This window comes from Gadus chalcogrammus, chromosome 2 (genome assembly GCF_026213295.1).
Source record: "Gadus chalcogrammus isolate NIFS_2021 chromosome 2, NIFS_Gcha_1.0, whole genome shotgun sequence".
NCBI lineage: Eukaryota > Metazoa > Chordata > Actinopteri > Gadiformes > Gadidae > Gadus > Gadus chalcogrammus.
In genome coordinates, this window is record NC_079413.1 from 13,661,193 (window position 1) to 13,667,747 (window position 6,555).

General features: G+C 42.8%; 1 protein-coding gene across 3 annotated transcripts in view; it reads right to left on the reverse strand.

Moving 5' to 3' along the window:
- The window catches only part of samd14 (sterile alpha motif domain containing 14), a 49,896-nt gene extending 44,178 nt beyond the window's left edge, over positions 1-5,718 (reverse strand). The window contains exons 1-2 of one of the 3 annotated variants that reach the window (XM_056582010.1): positions 5,290-5,607; positions 4,836-4,898 (exon numbers count right to left, since the gene is read on the reverse strand). The gene's annotated coding sequence lies outside the window, so the exon portion shown is untranslated. Of the gene's footprint in view, positions 1-4,835 lie in introns of all 3 variants that reach the window. The other 2 variants (XM_056582025.1, XM_056582019.1) reach the window with 2 other exon arrangements.
- Positions 5,719-6,555: the final 837 nt, after the last annotated feature.

Below are 6,555 nucleotides of genomic sequence, written 5' to 3' on the forward strand. Positions count from 1 at the left end.
TCAGGTTGATGTGAAAGTGGAAGAACCAGAGACGTCGCAGAACCCGACAAAGTCGTTTGTGATTCATTATATCGTCTGGAGGCGCAAACAGCTTTTGGCCGTGATAATATGTATTAAATGATATAGATTTCTATGTATTATATGATATTATTTAGATATAGAGCTCCAGGACTGTAACGCAAGTGTTGTACACTTCCTTGTTATTTGGATAACCGTTCTGTCGGACTCTCGTCTCTGGTATTTCTACAACGAGACTCGTATTGGGGGTTATCTCAGCCAAGGTTGAGAATGAATTGGGGGGAAGGAACTTTGGCTTTGACTCCCTCAAGAACATGAACCATGACATGGAGGAGAAAGGGATTGTTGGCGGCGAATGTCTCCAGCTTGAGACCCGCTGAGGGACCACCGCCGGAGGCGGAGGTGCCTAAGCGCTGCCCGGCAACGATCCCTTTCTCCTCCTTGTCGCGGTTCATTCTACTTCACATTGATGAGGACGTTGAAGAACCAGGAACGTCGGAGAACCCAACGCGGTCGTTTGAGATTCATAATATCGGCTCACACAGCTTTTGGCCGTTATAAAATATATTATATGATATAGATATCTATGTAGGCTATATGATAATATTTAGATATAGAGCTCCAGGAATCCCGTGTGTTCTAGAATATTTACAGAACACGGCTAAAGGCTGTGTGCGCCTCGCCATTGCGATACATCCACTGTAAACAGAGCGCATGGTACCGTGGCTCAGGGCTCTACAGTGCGCCCATTTCACTCGCATTTGCGAGTGAATATTTCGGCGTGCGAACGAGAAAAACAAAACAGGAGCACGCGTGCGAGTGACTTCTCCACAGCGCACTATACTGTGCGTTCACACCAAACGCGAAGGGGCGAAACGATTCCATACAAAGCAGCGATTCCATTTGCAGCGCGACACTTTTGCCCGGCACGGGCGAGCGCGTTCACGTGGATTTCAGGTGGATTGAAATATTTAAACTTTGCCGCGACATTCGCGTGATGACAGCCAATCAGCGTTCAACAGCGTGGCCTCTGAGTGACGTACGTTACGCAACAGCCAATCAGTTTTCAACCGGCCAACCGTTCCCTGCAGTGCAGTCCGACTCCGGGGTGAACCGCAGCATGGAGGAGAAAGTGATTGCTGCCGTTTGCGACTCCCCGAGCTCTATATAGAATACAATATCACGGCCAAAAGCTGATAGAAAAAAAAACAGATAGAAAAAACTATATATATATATATATATAATATAGGGAGGTGAGGAGATAGATACTACTACAACTGATACTATTGGTAACCAACTGGTAGGTATTGGTACCCAACAGACCAAGCCCTTTAGGAAGACTTCCATCCCGCTCCTGTCACATTACATAAATAGTTGGTGTATAGCCTATATAAATGCAGAAAATATTGCAGCCAAAATTGCCCCCAAAATATTCACAACATTTACCATTTAACCATCACTTTTCACATTAAACTGGCCTCTACTCTTGATACAATATGCCAATATGCGTTCTGAGCGCGCGCGCAGAAATGCCGGAACGCGTTCTGGGCGCGCGCGGTGAAACGCCGGAACGCATTCTGGAAAACCAAAACGCGTTCTGGGCACGCGTGCTGGCATTTCAGAACGTGTTTAATTGAAGTCGAATTGTGGCACACTCGGCTTGCCATACCGGAGGGCGTAGCGCGGGGAGCGCTACGGGAGGGTTTAGCAGGGTTTGTTTACCTACGTTGCTATGGTTACCAGTCTTGTGTGTTCCAACGGTTTATTAGGTATCTAAATCGCTGTCTAATCAATACTTCATTCACTGCCTCTTCCATGGTCATTACAATATTATGAATAGACTGGGTGGAGAAAGTTAATGCTGTTATGGTAGACGATAAAGTCTACAAATTCAACCCCCGACTGGTTGAAGGATTTCGGGTGGCTAGTTTATGATGCTAAGAACATGAACATGTTCTGTACATTTTGTAAGGAAGCCCCATCGGCAATGGCAGGCTCCTCTCTGTTTATAACGGGGAACCCTAATCTGAAACGCGATGCTGTGGTGAAACACATCGAGTCCACTAGGCATTCTCACTGCCCGATTTCTATATAAATCACACCCAGCCCAATAACCCTGGTATGGTGGAAGCCGAAATTGGTGCTGTTTTGTGTAGCCTGAATGTAATCTTGTCTATTTATTTGTCTTAATTTTGCTTTAGTAAGTGGGTTCTGTTGGTGTGTGCAATTTCTGCACGCTAATAAATGTTCTAAACAAAAACCTATTGTATTGTATTCGCGTTTGGTGTGAACGCACTGTAACGGTAACAAAGCAAACTCTGTTAAGAAGGATTAACACTAATAACGCTACATAACAGCCAATCAGCGTTAAACCGGCAAACTGTTCCCTGCAGTGCAGTCCAAAGTGAACCGTTGCAGGGAGGAGGAGGTGATTGTTGCCGTCTGCGACTCCCGGAGCTCTATAATAGTAAATAATAATATATAATTTAATATATAAATATATTAAAGTTTCGGGCAGGAAGGGTCTCCCCTTCCAGGCCTCGGGGTCCGACCGGGCCAAGTTTCGGTGCGGGGGTCCCAGTTAGGCCCTAGAATAAGGTATTCAGATTTCAGGGCGGTAGGACCTTCCTATCTCAAAAACTGTTTTTCCACCACATTCTGAACCATTACGTTTTGCAGGCAACACTTCTGAGGGGCTTTGTCCAAATGACAGTCCATTTGGGAAAACTTTTTTTCGCTAAGGGCTAGAACTCCAAATCTCGGATATGTCGTTCTCGGGGCCCCGGGAAATGTGTGTAAACATTTTACTATCCCTAGCTATCTCGAAAAGGCCGGAAAAGGGGCGTGACCTCCAACAGTATATGTACATAAGACAGAGGTTAGTTTCTAGTCCCCTTTTTTTGTGGGATGGAGGTGTACATTTGTGGCTTAAGGTGTGTAGACACAGCTGGCCTGTGGCCACGTTTTTGAAGTCTGGGGTCAAAAGGAGCCGGCACCACGCTGCTTATGAGATAACAAAAAGTTAATGTGTTTTTCTCTCATAACTTTTTGTCATTATTAAAGAGAGGCCTGATTCTCAGATATGAATGTTGGATGGCTACGGTGTAGGTCTGGGAAGAACTTCAGGCCAAAATCTTGAAAGCGAGCCGCTGGGTGAGGTGCAACGAGGTGGAGCACTTGCTGAGTCATTTCCTGTAGGGCTGGAGCCACAGGTTGAAGCGTATGCGTCCTTTGAGACCCCCTTTGATATATAAGAGACCCCAAGGTACAGCATACTTAAAGGGACACTGTGTAAAAATTACTCCCATCTAGTGGTACAATTGTATATTGCATTCAAACTAATAGTGCTCGCTTGTTCAAAAACTACGGTGGGCAGTATGTGCCAAGAAGCTGTGTCATGACATCCAATACTAACTCATCGAGTCATTCGAGTGATGATGAGGTTTGTTATTTCAAACAAATTTCAAACTGCATTGAATCATTAGTGTAAGCCTGTGATTTTCAACCTTTTTTGAGCCGCGGCACACTTTTTACATTTACAAGATCCTGGGGCTAACCACCAACCAAAATGACACAAATGACACTCTAACACAGTACATATAATACATATTGTAGTGGTGATTTGTCATCAATAAAACAATAACTTGAAGATGAAGAAATCAAACAAAGCAACGTAATCAAAATAGCCACTGAGGCCCCAGGGGCCTGTACTACGAAGCTCGATTAGAGGGTTAGCGAGGTATGTTGAGCTGAAAGCCTGGGTTAACTGTACCATGAAAGTCGATCTCTTTAAGCGTCGCTGTATCACCATGGTGACTTATGCTCGCAACCAAACCTGGTCGTGAGCAGCTTTTCGGCTTAGTCTAGCCGGAGATCGGCTACTTAAATCGGCGTGCGCAGCTTCCTAGCCCCTCCTCCGACAATGGCGTCACAATTTTTGGGTGTCACCGTGGACCTCTAGCTGTGAGAATTGTTAAAAAAAATCACCTCCATAGTCGCCCTGGAGTCACAGGGCGACAGAGTCTCCTGCAAGAATCAGGGAAACCTAGACATTTTTTCCAAAAATTAAACATTTAGAAGGATACGTGATACTTTGCTTTGATAGTTATATACCTCTGATTGGAGATTGATTGTCGGCGGCTCCTCCAAAATAATGTTACCTTCCAAAGTGGTGAAGGGCGTTGGAGCGGTCCCCCAGTCGTATTAATTTGGGTTTTCTTTTTATTTGCTACAGGTAATCAACATGAGATTAAAGGTTGGAGCCTATGCCATTGCAAATCATAGGCTAGATTCACCTGAAATTATTCAAATGGATGCTTACAACTTACCACATTGAATAATATTTTTATATTTATTTTTGACTTGGCCCCATGTTCGTAGGAGCGCCCACTAATATCTATATTAAAGCATCCATAAAGTAGCATGCCATGGGACCTTTAAATCGCAACTCTTTTGAATCACGGTAAGAAGAGGCAAGACCTGGTTGGTCTTGTATATTTTGTAACTTTTTTGAAATGCGGGTGAATGTTATACCTGTATACATTGTTTCAGGGGATAGGATGTTAATGTGGTGGTATATAATAATCTCTGTCCGTTTTATTTATTTTAGTGGGCTACGTGCAAGGGCTCAAAATCCAACCAAGGCCATTTGAACGCATTTAACAATTCAAGTGCCCGATGCTTTTTCAATAAAGGCCTTATTTAAATTAAATACAACGAAATGTATTCGACGTCAACGTTTTATATGTATGTTTCACTACACTTCGGCTCCGAATTTCACGCTTCATTTAAATGGCAATATCAAATTATTAGGCTACCTGTTCGAAGTAGTCTGACAAAGTTGGCACCCACAGTGAGAGGTCCGAGTAGGCTACGGTGTGCTGTTAAAGTGAAAGACAAGTTACAATCTCTTCCCCAGGCGCAGCGACCAACAGCGCCCCACCCTTTTGGAAGACATGTGACTTATTGTAAACGCTGGAAACGAGCGAGTTCAACTAATGGTCACTCAGCAGCCAGTCACTCATAAATTAATTCCTTAATAATTATTAAGTTAACCTAATGAATAAATGAAGTGTATGAATAGTCCTATGGGTCCTATGGGTGCATTTGAACGCATTTAACAATTCAAGTGCCCGAGGCTTTTTCTATAAAGGCCTTATTTAAATTAAATACAACTAAATGTATTTTACGTCAACGTTTTATATGTATGTTTCACTACACTTCGGCTCCAAATTTCACGCTTCAATTTAAATGGCAATATCAAATAATTACCTGTTCGAAGTAGTCCGACAAAGTTGGCACCCAAATGTGAGAGGTCCGATTAGGCCTACTGTGCTGTTGTGAAAAAAAAAAGTGAAAAACAAGTTACAATCTCTTCCCCAGGCGCAGCGACCACTAGCGCCCCACCCTTTTGGCAAGACATGTGACTTCTTGTAAACGCGGAAACGAGTGAGTCAACTAATGGGCCGTTTCTCAGGCTGTTTCTCAATTCCTAGCACGCGTACTACGGACTCGATGACTTGCAAGCACGTACTTGGCAAGTCCGTACTTCAAGCACAGACTTGCGAGCACGCGAGTACGTAGCCTACCTGCAATTGGAACAGCAGCGGACTCGATGACGTCACCAACTATGCTCGTCCGTTAACTGTGCTACTGCCTCATTTGGGCATATACTAGGCCTACTGAACAATATAAACAAATGATATGAAACAAAATCCCAGCCTCTTTCATTTTCAAATAGTATGTAAATATTCTGAATGAATACAAATTGAAAAGATATGCATGTCCTATCCTGTCTTTTAACTTTTTCATTTATATGCTGGACAGTCTGTCAGTGAAGGACATGAATAGTTTAAATAAAATTGTGAAGATCTGCTCTAAGAACACTGGCATCCAGCTCAAGAGCATAAATTCATTGTGGAACAAACAAGCAGTCCAGAAAGCTAAATGCATTATCAGTCAGCCTGACCATGTCCTCAGTAAAGAATTTAAACAAATGCCTTCAGGGCGGCGCTACTGTTCAATCAGGACAAGAACAATGAGGTACTCCCACTCTTTTATCCCTGCAACCATCAGGTTACTAAATGATGACAAAAGTCAGGAGTAGGTGGAGAGCACACCAGTGTTGCTGGGTGTTTCCGGGGGCAGGGTGGTTGTTACTGACAGGCTGAAATGAATTGTGAGTTAAATGTGTGTGTTGGACTGCCTTTGATATATGTTTTTGTCTACCTCCTATTGCTATTTATTGTATTTATTAAGTAATTTATTATGTGAGACTGGAAACTGTGAACGAAATTGCCCATTTTAGGATAAATAAAGTTTTTCTAATCTAATCTAATCTAATGTGTATAAACTATACACACACGACTTTATATATATATAGATTTGTATCTTATCTTATATTATTATTATTATATTATATATTTAATAATTATATATATAAGTTAAGAGTAACTTAAAGGTTGGGTATGGGATTTGCGAAACGCCAGCAGATTTTGAAAATACACAACTCAAATGGTCCTACCCCCTCTCCTTCAA